This window comes from Anas platyrhynchos, chromosome 24 (assembly GCF_047663525.1).
Source record: "Anas platyrhynchos isolate ZD024472 breed Pekin duck chromosome 24, IASCAAS_PekinDuck_T2T, whole genome shotgun sequence".
NCBI lineage: Eukaryota > Metazoa > Chordata > Aves > Anseriformes > Anatidae > Anas > Anas platyrhynchos.
Genome location: NC_092610.1, coordinates 3,335,204 through 3,350,239, shown reverse-complemented (window position 1 = coordinate 3,350,239; position 15,036 = coordinate 3,335,204). Strand labels below are relative to the sequence as shown.

General features: G+C 46.2%; 1 protein-coding gene across 3 annotated transcripts in view; it reads left to right on the top strand.

Moving 5' to 3' along the window:
- The window catches only part of LOC106017370 (uncharacterized), a 148,313-nt gene that overhangs the window by 89,259 nt on the left and 44,018 nt on the right, over positions 1–15,036 (top strand). The window contains exon 1 of one of the 3 annotated variants that reach the window (XM_072027398.1): positions 4,973–6,820. The exons of 1 other annotated variant lie outside the window; for it this stretch is intronic. The gene's annotated coding sequence lies outside the window, so the exon portion shown is untranslated. Of the gene's footprint in view, positions 1–4,972; positions 6,821–8,846; positions 9,026–15,036 lie in introns of those variants that run through there. One more of the 3 variants, XM_072027397.1, reaches the window with a different exon arrangement.

The window sequence follows — 15,036 nt, the reverse complement described above, 5'->3', positions numbered from 1 at the left end:
GGTAATCGTGTCATCTTGGGTTTTTAAACCTCGCCTTTATTCCTGGCAAACCAACACCTAATTAGTCTGATAGTATTAAATGCACTGGATATTTTATGTGTTATCAGTTATTAATGTATGCTGCTGATATAGGATCCTATTTGACTTGAACAAAGCACCTTTTACGCTCTGGATGAAGCAAGCATTACTTCGGTTAACTGCTGGGCTGATGGCAGCCCGATAGCCACCGGGCTGCCCCTGGAAAGCGTCGTGCTAACGGACCCGTTCCTTGGGCACTGCCATCGTGTGCCTGGTAGTCACGGACTGCCAGGATATCCCTCTCACACATCTTTGGCCATGAGTTTAGAAGGTGTCGCGGGAGCCCTTCACACTAACTGCGTTGTATAAATTTGAGGGCTAAGGTCGTAATATTCATGAACAGGAAAAAAAAAAAAAGGAAAAAAAAAAAAAGCAACGTGCACTGATCACACACCTGCCACGTAGTCCAAAAAACTGCTCAGACAGATGCAGCACAATGGCTGCTTGCTAAATGTTCCTGGGCAGTCAGCTCCGTGGAGCTGTGTCGCAGGGCTGCAGAGCTTTCTGCAGAAGCAGTGGTTCAGGAATTCTTCGGGACATAAAGCAAGGCCTTTTTCCCATGGAATTTTTTAGGGCACCCAGATGCATAGTAGTAATAGCATTGTGCAAAAGGCAGGAGCTCAACCAGATATACTTTAGAATAAAACAAATATTAAAGCTTATTTATAGTGCTGTGCTCTCCTTTCTATTTATGAAGCCTTGACATATTTATCTTTTATTTAGGAATTATTAGTCCCAAACTGGGCTCAGATGCTTCGTCTCCTTTCTGAATTATGAGCAAGGAAAAATAGAAGAGCAATGATGCCCCTGGACTGATGGCTTTACATTTTTAATCTAATTAATTTATGAGCATTTCCAGGGGACTCCCTACTACAGCACCTCAATGTCTGGAAACCCCACATTTTAAGTTTCATATTTGATATTTTGTTTCTTCCTGCTACCGTGGGCCTCATGTTTTAGAGTTTACTATGCAGAAGAGCGATATTAATAAGTGATCCTGCTTATTATGTCAAATAGAACTAATTTCTCCTGAATTACGTGTTGGTTTTGATGGTCTGGTTCTGACAAGATGCTCGCTAGTACCAGGGTAAGAGCTCCCTATTTGTGGCTTCTCCTGCTGTGTGTGAGGCCTCATCCTCACTCTGTTTTCTGTAGCAGCAGTAAGCAGCACATTGATGTGTTTTCCTGCAGCCCTGTGTTGCAGGAGCTGTTTTTTTCTTGAGCTAGCTTTGGTTTCTGTAAGCTTCCAGGAAGCAGCGGTGGATGCAGCACCGTGCTGCCTCCGAGGTACCCAAATCTATTCCATTTCAAATCTGAATTGCGGTCCTTGTTCCCGCTGACAGGTGTGAATAGAGATGGAAAACTCCTGAATTAGCATTTGCTGTTTGTTGGTGCTTTGCTCCCTGACAGAATCAGGCTCATATTGGCTCTTTTTCTCCCTCCCTCTTAATTAATTTTGCCTGTGCTGAGCAAGCGGGCTCCAGCAGGCTCGCTGCCGTGGACTGATTTCCCCGTCTCCCTTTGATGTGTCTCCTGAGAGGGGCAGGGCACACTGGAGAAACTCATCAGAGAGACCTGCTATGGCTTATTTTCATGCTGCCTTGGGCAGAGCTCTTCCCCGTCCTCTCCTCTCGCATTATTTCTCCTTTAACAGCAGCTGCATTGCCACAGAACAGCAGAAGTTTAGAAGCGCGGGGAGCCGTGGGGAGCCTCAGGCCCAAGTGCTGCATTGCTGCAGCAGCACAGGCACAGCACCTGCTGCCCGAGAGGTGTCAGAAATTACAGGGAAGTGCCAGCCTTGAACAGCTCTGAGCACCTTCGTGTCCTTTGAGGGTTTTGGACCGTCTCTAGGGTGCCCGGTGGGCCCGCCGTGAGGGCAGGCCCGAGGCGGCTCGCGCAGGCCAAGGCCGAGGCCTCAGCGAAGTCTCCGCTTCGGCGTGTGCGTTTTGCACCGTGCTATCGGGGAATCTGCTGGAGAGCTGGCTGCTGACTCCAGGGAATTAATGGCTTTTGAAAAATGTCGATGCTTGCCTCTACGTGTACGAATGCGTGTGTGCGGAGCAGGTGCCAATCTGCTGTGCTGCGTGGAAGGCTCCCGTCGCAGTCCTGGAGCGCTTGCTTTCGCTGCACCAAAACAAGTAATCATGGCCCGTCACTTTTTGCCATATTTTCCCTCTCTCTGTCTCACGTTTTTTTTTTTTTTTCTTTAAGAATATTGCCAAGTAAATGTTAGATTTCAAATGCCCTCATTATTTAGATTTATTCATGAGATTCCCACTCGGTATTTCTGTCGTAAAAACAGTTTGTGAATACTTTGTGGTAAATTTTTTATGTGAAGTTTTGAAATTTACTTTGTATTAATTAATTATTTAACTTTTGCGGAGCATTCCTGTTCCATGACTGGACGGGGATGTGCAAGTCAGCAACGCAATGTGAAATGGAAATGCCAAATCCTTGCCAAATACTCAGCTCAGGACTGGGTGACAGTACGTGAATCAATTCTCTTACTCATGCATTCCCATTTAAAATCTATGAAAACCTGCTTTTGTAAGTCTTGGCTCAGATGTCTGCAGAGAGGAACTACACCCCCAAAGCTACAGACATGACCTTATTGTGAAACTGATCTTCAAATTCAGGCAAATAGTAGGCAAATAATGATGTGCTGTACACTCAACACTAGTCTTGCGTGGAGAATCCTCAAAATGGAAAAATTCAGCTGTATAATCAGGGAGACTGTAGTACAGAATGGTTGGGGAGAGAGTGAAAATGAATGAAAAAGACTTTATTCCTCCTTGTTGGAGACAATAAAAACGAACAACAAAAAAAAAACACCAAATTTCTGATTTCAAATTTGTTTGGCAAAGACAGCCCAGGGAGCATCCTTCCATTCTCATAGTTCTCTTTCAAACCAAGCCCCCGAGTTCTCTGCAGGCTACCTGTCACCTAATTATATAACTCACGAGCCTCCCCCCGGTACCTTCAGCTTTCTCAGTACCAGGAGCAGCATTTCACGTGCACAACGACTGCACTGCTCTCACCTCAGCTGAGTCTGCAGGGCGCGTGTGCCAGGAAGGTCAGTGACTTGCATTGTCCCAAGGCACTTCCTTCCTTTCAGATAAAAGACTTCATTTCAAGACTTGTGTGTTTCCTACTGTCCATCTACTGGCCTGTGACACAAGCAGGGTTTCTGTCTGCCCCGTGTTTCCCACACTTGACTTACGTGCTGCTTGTTTCAGTCGCTCTTCACACTCCATGGTGGCAAGAGGCCAAAACAAGCTTGTAGCAGCCTGACTTCAGCATTAGCCAAAGAAATTAGCACAGTAATTCTGTGCAGCAGGATTCTGCTACAAAAAATTGTTCTCTTTCATCTCAGAGGCGAGGTGATATGGTGAGCCATGCTCTGACCTTTCTTCCTCAGAGCTCTGGGTGCAAACTGTGCTGGTGAATCAGGCTGGAGAGGTGCAGGAGGGGTTGTCCCCACCAAAGGGAAGCGCTGGCACTAGGCAGTTGAAGGGGCAAAACTGGGGGGTCTGCAGGGACCTAGCACAGCCACAGGGGTTTCTGGCCTCTGTGCGCAGAGGAGGGGTGATGCTGCTGCAGCTCCAGGTGAGAAAAGCTGCTGGAGGAGCAAGTGGAGCCGTGCCTGCTGCTGGCCGCCTCGGCTTGCTGAAGGCAGGCTCATCGCTGCTGCTGCACGCTGCTTTTCCACCCTCTCCTTTCCACGCCGGAGGGAGAGTGAGGATGTGCTTAAGGACCTCGGCACACACTGCAGCTACTTCTACAAATAGCACTGAAAACGTAATGCTTGGCCCTTACCTGAGTCGTGGTGCGTGTCCGATTTGGAGCAGAGCAGGCAACAAAACAAACTGCTGTCAAAGCAACACCGAACTTCTGTATCTCCCTGGCTGATACCAGGGAGAAATTTGTGTTCTTTATTTGGGATACGGTGAGTCTGCTTTCTCATCATCCCACAAAGTCATGCTGACCAGGGACTGTTTGTTCTCCCACCCCCACCACCAGAGACACTTGCCCTGTTCTAAGCAGAGCACTAAGCAGAACAACAAAGGATAAAAATCCTTTGTTTGGGGAATATTTTCACAGTTCTTTCCAAAAAGCTGAAGTTAGAAAGCTGTCGGTGCTCTGTGAGTGTCCCAGAGCCCCTTCTTTCCAAAGTGGGGATTTGCAGAGAGGTGAACGAACAGCTCGGCTGGGGCTGCTGCTGGGGCCGTGTGCCTGCGCAGTGCGTGCGGGGAGGCACTGTGCCGCGTGCTGCACTCTGTGTGGGGCAGGGGAGCTTTCCCTCTCTTTTTCTCTACTGAATAGCACAATAAATATGCTCCCTGACCTTGTTAGTGCACAGGCTAGAGTACCCCGAGGCTGTGCCGCAGTGTACACTTTTCTTGTCTTTTTAATTGAACTGCCAATTATATCTTTTAGTGAAAGAACTGGAGGTAAACAAGCCACAAATCTGGTGAAGGAAAACGGTGAGCGAAGCCACATTTGCTGGAGCACATATTAACCTCACCTTTTGTTATCTCTCTCTGGTGTGCACAGGCCTTTCTGTGGGTTTTCTATACCGACTGCAGCTGTGGGAATTCCCTTGTTCTTACCCTGCCTTCAATTTGTTCCTCTCATCTGGCCAGACCTCCTAACGCACCTCTTTAGCTGCTCTCTAAGGAATAATTGCCAAGTGCTGCTGCTTCAGGCACACAGCAGTGCCCTGCTGTGTAGCCAGAGAGCCAGGGCTGGCAGCAGGATTGATTCTGACCTTATAGAACTAGCGAGAAAAGCTAGAAGAGCATCCTTGTTGCTCTTGCTGTGGTTCTGGCCACAAAGTATTCTCTGTGGTCTCCATCAGCAGTACTTAGTTCTAGAAGATGGGCTAAGAAAACAGACAGGGGAGCCAAGAAGATGAGGAGGTGAGGGAGGAATGGATTAGGGAGCTGAGCAAGGAACCCGGAGAAGTTCAGAAGAGCTGGGACCTTGCTCTTCTTGTGACCCCCAGCTCTGAACAACTTGGAGGAAGCTCGTGCCAAAACCAGCTCGGCGCTTGTCGGTCGGGTGCTGTCACTTCAGTTTTCTGACAGAGCAACTTAACAAATGTGGGAGTTTTGTGGCCAAGCGGCCTTTTACTGAATCCGCTGGATGCCACGTAAGAGCTGCATCTTCAGCCGACTTGCTCTGCTGAAATACCACCCATCTGTGTCATTTGCCTGCAGTGTGCGTGGACTGCTTGCCTGCTGAGGTAGGCGCTCGGGTCCGTGCTGCCCATTGTCAAGATGTTTGGGGACGGCGCACGCGCCTGGTGCACCTCCTCAGCAGTCTTGGCGTGATGCAGCCACAGGGGCTTCTCTTCCCTTTCTGCTGCAATTTGGAGCTTATGCAAAGCGAAATCTCGTCCTTCATCAGTGCGATACGGCCCTGTATCCATAGAAATCCTGTTTCTGAGAGCTCATGTTTAAAAACATGGGCAAATGGATCATTAGCTGTTTTAATTACCTAGCTCTGCTTTGGCAGTTACTCCAACTTTTTGCAAAGCAACAATGCAACATAAAACTGGCTATGGAAAGTCACTTTTAATAGAAAGAAAAACCTGTTGTTTAGTGTTTCCTTAGTGATTGTTGCTTTGCTCATGCCCCAGCCAACCCAGAGCTGGGAGAAGAAGACAAAGCCAGCTGGAACGTCCTGGGTGCAACAAGCCATGCTGAGATGGAAAAGAGTGCCAGGCTGTGGAGAGCAACTAAAACAGATCTTTTAAAAGGGTTTTTATTCCCACTCCCCAAGAAGATTCAGGTGAAGTGCATCCAGGTCAGCTAGGTACTTCTGGCAGCTGAAATCCAAGCCATGGGTTTTGGTCCTCCGCGTACTGATGCAATCTATATGTGCACTTGCAGATGTCTTGGTACCACTTGTGGATCAAAAGAGACGGCCTCTGTAGATGCTGGTAGCAAGGTATGCTTTCCTTTGTTCAGAAGAATCTGTAGAAAACCCACCCCGCACCCGTACACACCCCATACACACCCCAAAACCTTCCAGCACTGAAGGATATCTGATTGCTCTGCAGTACAAAGCACGAAACGTGTTGTACTCGACAGTTCAGGGAGGGAGAGGGATTCTGACAAAGCGGTGTGGGAAGAATAGTAGCCAAGACCACTGCCCTGGGCTGTGCTGACCAGGTAAACTGGGTGTGTTTATCAGCTTCTGAGTCTCAGAATAATTACTTGAGGTAAGGATTTGGTCATGCTCTTCAGTATTTCCCTACTGACAAATGTTCTTTGAAAAAAATCATGGCATCAACAATCCTGACATCTGCTTCACTGCAGCTTCCTACTTTGCAAGAAGCCTGAACCCAGACCTCACTGAAAAAATGAGCAATTGAATGCCGTTGAGTTATCGCTGTATTGAAGTGGAGGCAGCTTTATTGACCTGTCTCAGAAGCCAGGAGAGCATGACTATTCAAAATAAAAGGGTATTGGTTTCACTAATTGGTATGAAGCATTCCTTTGACCCTAATTAGCTGTTGGTAATTTCCTTTTTTTTTTTTTTTTTGCGTATTATAAAAGAAACAAATTTGCATATCTGTAAAGGAGGAGTGTGGAGTTCGGAGCAGTGTGCCAGCGAACAGCAGTGGGATTTGGGTGGCTGGCACTTCGGCAGCCTGGCTGGGTGCCACGCAGCCAGTTGATGACACTCCTGAGCCAGCACAGCACCTGACCAAGCTGAAGTTCCCAAAGCCATCAAGGTCAGTGTAACTGAAAGATCATCAAGTTAGTAGTAACGATTAATTACAGTTTCAGCTTTAAAAAGATCCCTCTTAAAGTAACAGTTTTGATTAAAAAAAACAAAACTTCCCAGCATCTCTGTCCTGGCATGCATCTGCTGATCCACATCTCGGTTATTTACAGATATTAGTAGGTGAGCACGGTTCCTCTACAAGAATATTAAACACTTAATTTTGCAGGACCAACATTTTCTAGGGTGCAAAGTGCCATGCCACATTTGGTTGGGATGCTGTACTGTCGAGTGCTTCTTCCTTTAGAGGTAGAATATATCTGAACTCTAAAATCAAGCCCCAAAATGGTGCAATATGTTTGAGGAAGTGATGTGGGTGTCTTTTGTGCTGGCAAATCTGAACACAGAATGGGGATCTCTGTCTAGTCAGTGCTTTGTATACAGCTGAGTATTTTACAGGTTATTTTACAGACTTCCCCAAAATACTCAACAACCTATGAGGAGATTCAAACTCTGGTCTTGGCTTACCACACAATAATATTTCTGTTATCATCTGCATAATATTGCTGACAGCTTGTTTTGGCCAGGGGTGTGTCTTCTGGAATTAGTGCTTCCTTTCTTGCTAAAAGAACACCAAACGTTAATGTGATTTGGGTCTTTCCCTGACTGTTAAGTTGTCAGGAAGCTGCAAAGATGCTCGGATGACCATAGGAACAGCCTAGAGGAAAGTTTTGTGATTTTTATTTTACTTTATTATTTTTTTTTTGGTAAATTGCCATAGAGAGCATTTTCAAAAGCCAGTTTCTAGGCTGTGTTTCTGGGCAGAAGCTCCCAGGGAAAGATTTGACTCCTCAGTTACCATTCCTGCTTTCTGCTTTCTTAATACTTGGGCCACAAACATGCCGTACTTCAGTTCAGTACACACAGACTTACAGTTTAAGCCCAGACATTGTCCAGTTTTCATTTGAAAATGAAGCAGAAGTGTACTCGCACATGAAATATAACATTCTGCACAGCTACTACTTGGGTAGCAGGGAAGAGAAAGAAAGGGCAACAAAGTCTGCTGAGTACAGATTGCTTAAATCATGAATATTCATCATGAAAATGAGGAGACCTGGAGTTTTCATAGCAGCTCCACCCACCGAACTGAAATAACTGTTACAGCCTTTGCCAATAAAACGCCAAGGAAAAGGAATAGAAAATGAAGCCGTGTGGATGGTGCCAAGTGGCTGTTTTCCGCTCCCTGAGTTTAGCAGACAGAAACAAGAGGTCTCCAGCAGCAACAAAGCTTCTCTAGGTCGTGCGATCAAATATCCTTCAGCACACACCGAATGTGGAGAGAGTTTGTGATCGGGACTGCTATTCCCATTGCCTGCAACTGCTCTGCAGAGCACCGTGTGGGCACTCTCACACCAACCCTATCCGGGCCTGAGTTGTTTGTATGGCTGCAGTAATCCCCTCCTGCCAGCTCTGCTTGCTTTCCGTGTCAGTTCTCTTGTATCAAAACACCTAGAAATCCTCACTGCTGGTTTTAATTACAAGCATGTTAGCTGCTTCTCTCCATGTAATTACTAAAATGAATGGGGAAAGCAGAGATGAGAGAGTGTAAATGCTCTTCACACAGAAATGCAATTACGTCTGCGGGCGTCTTTCCAACTCCTCCATATGTTATGTAAAGTTTTGTGTATGTATGTATGAGTTAATGAGGATATTTATGTTTTCCCTTCTTACCTTCACAATTTATTCATTTCAGGCATATTTTATAAGGGATTTGTGATTATTAGGTAGACAGATCGGTATCTTCTTCAGGCACGGTCATATCTGCCTCAAAAACCAAAGAAAAGAGATTACATGATTATTCCAATGTATGTGCACTATCAGCAAATATCTGATCTCGTGTGCTTGTGTGTTGCTAATCTTCTAAACTCAGTTTAAGTGTGAAGAGCCTTTGAATGGCCTCCTGAAAGGTGTGACATTAGGGAAATACTTGCACCTGTGCATCATTTCTTTGAGGATTTGTCTTCACAGTGAAATTAAGTCAAGTTGCCTGCATGTGAGTTTCTGCTCCCCAGTTGGGGTCTGGAATAAAAGGAGCACCATTTAGCAAGTCTATCCTTTGCCCTTGGATGGGTTAAGCTGTTCTGTGAGCTGTTAACTTCTCCTAATCCTTTTGGGATACATGATAGGAATCAGAAGGAATTCCTGGAATACAATGGTACGTGAGTTGACCTTGTCTGCATGCATAGGGTAGAGCAATTGTAATAGCCTCTGACAAATTGTACTCCATCAGGTTTTATCCCATGTCTCCTGTTAGGGCAAATAACCTGAGCTGTGTGCTATTACACCTGAGCTAAAGAGGCTCTGCATGTAGAGAGCACGAGTAAGGAACAGATTTGTTGTGCAGTTAAACTTAAATAGTTGTTGTTTTGGGGTCTGCCAGCTCCTGCTCTCTCCAGTCCCTACAGAAAGTCAGAGAGAGGTGGTCCTTTTCCTGCATGCGTGAGAGCCGTGGCATCAGAACCATGCTGCTGTGCTGCCTTTTGAAGGGCAAAGTCTGGGCTTGTGGCGAGCAGTCCTCTCGTCTGGTTGTTCCTGCTGGGGAAGCCAAAGGAGCCGAGTCCCTGGAGGCTCGTGTGCCTTTCTCAAAGGTGGCTGCTGTGGCAGGGGCTGGGTGTGAATCCGGCCTTGGGCTAAGTGCAGAATTGGCAAAGCAAAATTATTTTTAGGAGGTTAACAAAAACGTTGAGTAAATACTACAGGGTAAGAATCACAGATACGTGTGGAGAAAAAAAAAAGTCTTAGATGCATTTAACTTACATTTACATAATTTTTGCAAGATGTTTTTGAATGGGAATACTTACATGAAAAAAGTCTTTATTTCATGTTCAGTACTTAGTTGCAAAAATGAAGGTAAAATGTGGCTTCTGGAAGCTTGTGATTCATAGTTACATACAGAGACCTGGGGATCAGGAATAACATCACATACCTCGTGTAATCTAAATGGCAACTTTGCTTGCGGACCAAAGAGTAAACATAATCCACAGAGGGTGTCATAACATCACTATAAATACTAAACAGCATGGAGGTAGGTGTCTTTATAAATGTTACAAACACAGATAAAGGAAGGTGCGTGCATCAGATGCATTGTTGATAGGAGACCTTTTAGTAGATTCTTAAAGAAATGACAACTGGCCTTTCACTGAGTTGATTCAAATATCCTCGCGCAGGCAGTGTTGAAATAAACACAGGATGTAGTTAAACTCGGGGCATTGTGAGATCACAAATCATTTCTATCACTGAAGATAGAAAGTGAAATCCACCTTCAGTGAAGTTCATAGCAAATTTCTTTTTTCTGTGCCCCTCTTTGAGGAGGCTGTTAAATGGGAAATATCATTGGTTGTGCAGCACACCACATGGGGAACGTTTTAGTGGTATTGTGCTTATGAAAATATTCTAGAAGCTGAAATACAGCATTATTCCTTGTGAAGAGTATACATCACGGAAATCAAGTGAAAACTGACTTCATTTAAAAAAATACATAAGATACATGATAATACGTCAAAAATGGGAAATTTGTGCTGAATAAAGTAGAGGACGTTGCTTCTTTAATGCAATTAAGATTTTTCAGACACATTGTTTGTGCTGCCTCTGTGTTCAATGCTAGGAGTCTTTGTTTCTCATTTTCAACTGAACTTTTGGTTTTTGCCATGACTTCTCGGGAGTATCGGGAGGAAGTTTTTATGCAAGACAGTGGTTTCTGAGATTTGTGTGACAAGCCTGGGTAAAATTCAAATGACTGTGTGATTTAATCCATTTGGAGCTGTTGCACTAAATCACTGTAGCTGTTGCTGACATACCAGCCCACAGAAACCTGGAAGCCGATGATATAAGTTTATCTGCGTATCTACAGGTGAAAACTCAGACAGCCTTGAATTGCAGAGCGAAGTGTTTGCCTCTGTTCTGAATATATTTGGGGAATGAGCAGGGTCTGCTTCTCCGAGCGCTCTGTAAGAAGACTTGCTGTGCTTTTCCCATTGAAATAAATTGTCCTCAAGGTCATGCTGTCTTTCAGAAAATCATACTGTAGGAACTTTCTCTCTTATTCCCAGTGACCCAGGCCACAGCCTTATTTATTCAGGAAACGTGGATCAGGGAGCCAAAAGCATTCATAAATTACCTATCAGTAAATATGATCCTATTACCTACTGGTAAATAAGATCCCTGCAGTCGCTGGATCTGTGTTCTCCCCTGTTTGCAGATGCCGCTGACTTTCTGGGCTAGGTGAAAGGAAATGCAGAGCGAGAGAGGCTTCAGCTGTTTGTGTAAACCCTTTTGAGATGGCTTTGGGAAAGCAAGCAGTAGCATTAACCTTTCTCCATTTTCATGCCGGGTTCACAACTGCTGTTACTTTATTTATGAACTTTGAGGTCTCAGCCTTTCCCCTTTAAGCTGATTGAATAGGTTGCAGAACAATTTCAAAATCGGAAGTGTGTAGAAATGCAAATAAGAGTATGAATTGTGAGAAATAGTTCACAGAAGCTAAGATTGAGAGTATTATATTCTATTGTATTCTAAGATCAAATGAGGTATGGTACTTCCTAAATGAAGAAAGAAAATAGAGTTCTTCATTCTTGGTTTTCCTCCCAAGTAAGCAATTCCTAGAGCTGTGGAAGGAATGGACACAGAGATTGGGGCTTTTAGCTTGTAAGCCTGTATGGAACGAGTAAGGAAATTATATTGAGTGGTAGAGCAGTGCTCACAGACGAATCATCCGGACACCTTCTGTTTTTGGCTGGATAATTTTTTGCTTGCTCATTTAGTGTGCATTTCATTTCCAGTGGAGGTGTAGCTTCACTGCCTTGGAAGATAGCACTGCAGGAGCACTCTGCTTGGGGCAACACATGGGGCTGGCCTCCAGCAGCCTCTGCAGAGCCTCCCAGGGATGAGGCTGGGGTAAGATCACTCCTCCCTGCCCTCTGGGGCAGGACATGGCCACGCTGGCTGCCCCGCTGCTCCTCTCCTGCAGGCACAGAGGCCCTTCTAGACGCAGGGTTGTCGGGCAGGCCCCTTTCAGCATCCATTACAGTGACTTAAAAATTTATAAAAAGAAGCGAAGAGGAAAAGCTCGGTTTCATCCAGATCGTGTGCCAAGTGATGCTTTGTCCCAGGGGAGGATTCAGCTCCCGTTTTGCTCAGGGGTAGCCTCTGAGGCTGGGAGCGCGTTCCTGGGCATTGTGAAGAGGAGATGGGAGTTTCCGTGGGGTCTCCACAAGTCACCAGATACGGCTTCAGGAACTTGACTTGGAGCATTTACCTGCCATGCAGAATTACACGCAGGAAGCTTCTGACTGGAAGAAACCAGGTTTAATGCTGAGGTTCTGTTCTGGTCTGACTGTATTCTTTCTGGCAGCTGTGCTGAAGTGCAGCTATTGAGCTTCCCATCTCGTGCCAGAACCTCGGCCGCTCCTCCGGGCACAGGGGGAGGACTGCAGAGGCAGTTCGACTCATTAAACGTATTTTTCTCTTTAAATCCATTTTCATAATTTTATTTTTGGATGGCCCGATAAATAAGGGACTCTATTATGATAAACGGAGTACTTGCAGCAGCTATAATGCACAAATTAAAGCTGGAGCAGGAGGTTTGAAATGTTTCCATATTTCATAATGAAGCTTTAGTCAGTTCTGTCATCGCCGTGCTGTGCCAGATCACGTCTGGGAAGAAATACGTGGGAGCTTCCCTGTCCCGCTCCGGCCCGGAGGCCAGGGGTGCCAAACGGGAGCAGGTGGAGGGAAGGAGGGAAGTTCCTGCTGGCACAAAACATTCCTGAGGCCGAGGGCATGCGAGGAGAGCGCGGCCCAGGCGCGGTGCTGGCTGTGGACGCGGGCGCCATGAGCACGCGGCGGCCATTACCTCATGTGGAGGGCAGCCGGGGAATGAAACTGGTGTTGGCTCTGGGAGCGTTTCCAAAACAATACCAAGCTCTTTTCCTTTCGCCCTCTCAGTTATACCACCTGTGTGCCTGGGAAAGGCAAAGCCTGTGGAAAGACTCCAGTAAATTGTAGGTGTGGAGTGAAATGCCTGGAGAGCACAGGGAGGATCGGCAGTGCCAACCCTAGCCGCTGCCTTATTAAATTTAAGATGAAAGGCCTCAACCCCCTTCCAGTCTCTCTTCAGACAGCCCCAGATGAAACTTTTCGGAACCCTGCAAGCTACTCTGCGTTGCTCAGGGAAGTTAATATGATTTTCAAATATCTGCTGCAAGGTGAAGGGACCCTGGCAGCAGCAGGCTGCAGGGAGTGGATCGTGAACTGACTGCAGGACGGCATGACTGCTGTGTGTGTGGGGTCCTCCAGGGTCGCCCTTGGGTGCCCTGCATTAGTGGCTAGTAAATGGAAAGGCTTCTTTCTTTGTGTTGGTGGGCAGCCTGCTCAAACGTGCCCAAACTTCCCTGCCCTGGGTTCAGCTGCTGCTGCTGGAAAGTCAAATCCCCCTCTCAAGGGTCTCCACACTGCTCTATGATTTTGCTGTAATTCCCATCTGAGATGAGTTCTGCTGAAACAGGACCACAATCTGAATCATTTCAAGCTTAGGAACTGGGACAAATAAAAGGGTGGATTCTGTTTTCATTTCCCTCCCACCGTGAAGTGGGCACAGGGCAGAGCAGCCTCCGCGTGTCGCATCCTTTAAGGCACTGTGGTGGCTCTGCTGAACACCGCTGCTCAGCCCTAGCACAGTCCTGTGATCTAAAAGAGATCTAAAATGATCTCTCTGGCATGAACTTGCTTGTGGTGATCCACCTCGGTTGTATCCTACGCTGAGGAGTAGGGCCAGGGGGTGGAAGGAGGATTTCTACCAGAGATGGGGGCCTGGGCCGTGCATCCGCAGCAGTACGGCAGTGAGCTCGTCCTCAGGCCTGCTCAGACCTGGCTTTTCTCCAGACATCCCCTTACCTGGTACACCACCACCCAAAAGAGGGGAAAAAGCCTCTGGTGGTGCTTCTGGGGATATTAGAAGATTCTTTCCCTGTGCCTCAGATGTGTGAGCTGGTCAAAAAGGGTTAGTTGTTCCCCTCCCTGGAAAAAAAAATATGCTTGTGTACAGTTAAAGGGAGGATTGTGTCATGGCCATGTTCCCATTTCTCCGTTCAGTTCTCTTACCCTGGCTTTGGTCTGGTAAAATCTCTCTCCTTCTCTTGTTGCAAGGAGATTTGATTTTTAAAAAATTGTTTTAATTAAAAATGGAATAAACTAGATAGAAGAAACCTAATGCCTCCCCTGCCCACTGTGCCTCATGAGTTCATTCTCATTTGAGTGGCTGCTTGGGTATTTTTGCTCCCTGTGGTGCAAAATGCATTTTTATTTCTGCTCTATCTGACAATGTATTTGCATCTTGTGCTAAACAAGTGAAACAAAGCCCTCTTTGAAGTGCAGAAAGCCATTTTTTTTTTCAAAGGGGAAGCACGGAGTGTGGCATGTTGGCAGTGCACTTGGTTTGAATTTGTCTTGAAATGCTGAGATGTCTTTTGTGTGTGTTTTTTATAATTACATCATTAGCACCTTTAAAGTCTATTTCACTATCTTCTAAATGTTCTGGGTAGAAATTCAGAGACAGGAGAGTACCTGTGAATGGAAGAAAATCAGGCACACTTCACAGGGCAATTTTCTTCTTGACCCATTAGGCCGAGAAGCACCCAGCCCTCTGGAAGATGGAGCTGTCTGCTAGTCTGCTTCACCCACAAGCACCATGTGCTTCTCCCGCGGGCTATTTCTTATACATACATAAGGGAAACTCCCCGAAAACAGTCACTTCCTTAACCTTCTTCAAGGCCCTCTGAAGACTCATCTTTGATGCCTGCGAGTCCCTGCCAGCTGGCAGTGCCTGGCTGTTGCTGAGCAGAGAGTTCTGCTCGCTGTGCATAATGCTGCTCGCCTTCCACTTCCTCCTCCTCCCTCCCCTCCAGTTCGTCTCCTCCACCTGCTGCATCTTGTTCTAATCTGGTTTGGGAGCACTTTGGGGCAGGGACTGTCTGATTTATAGCGTGTCTGCGTGGCCCCTAGCACAACGAGGTAAAAGCTATTAATTCAAATCACCCTGTGCTTAAATAAAGCTTTATGGGATCAATACAGCTGTGCTATTAATAAATAACACATCCGCGGTGTAGTAACTTTGTGCTGCACATCAGCTTAGAGTAGTCCCATAGCCTATTACAGAAACAGAGTAATTTC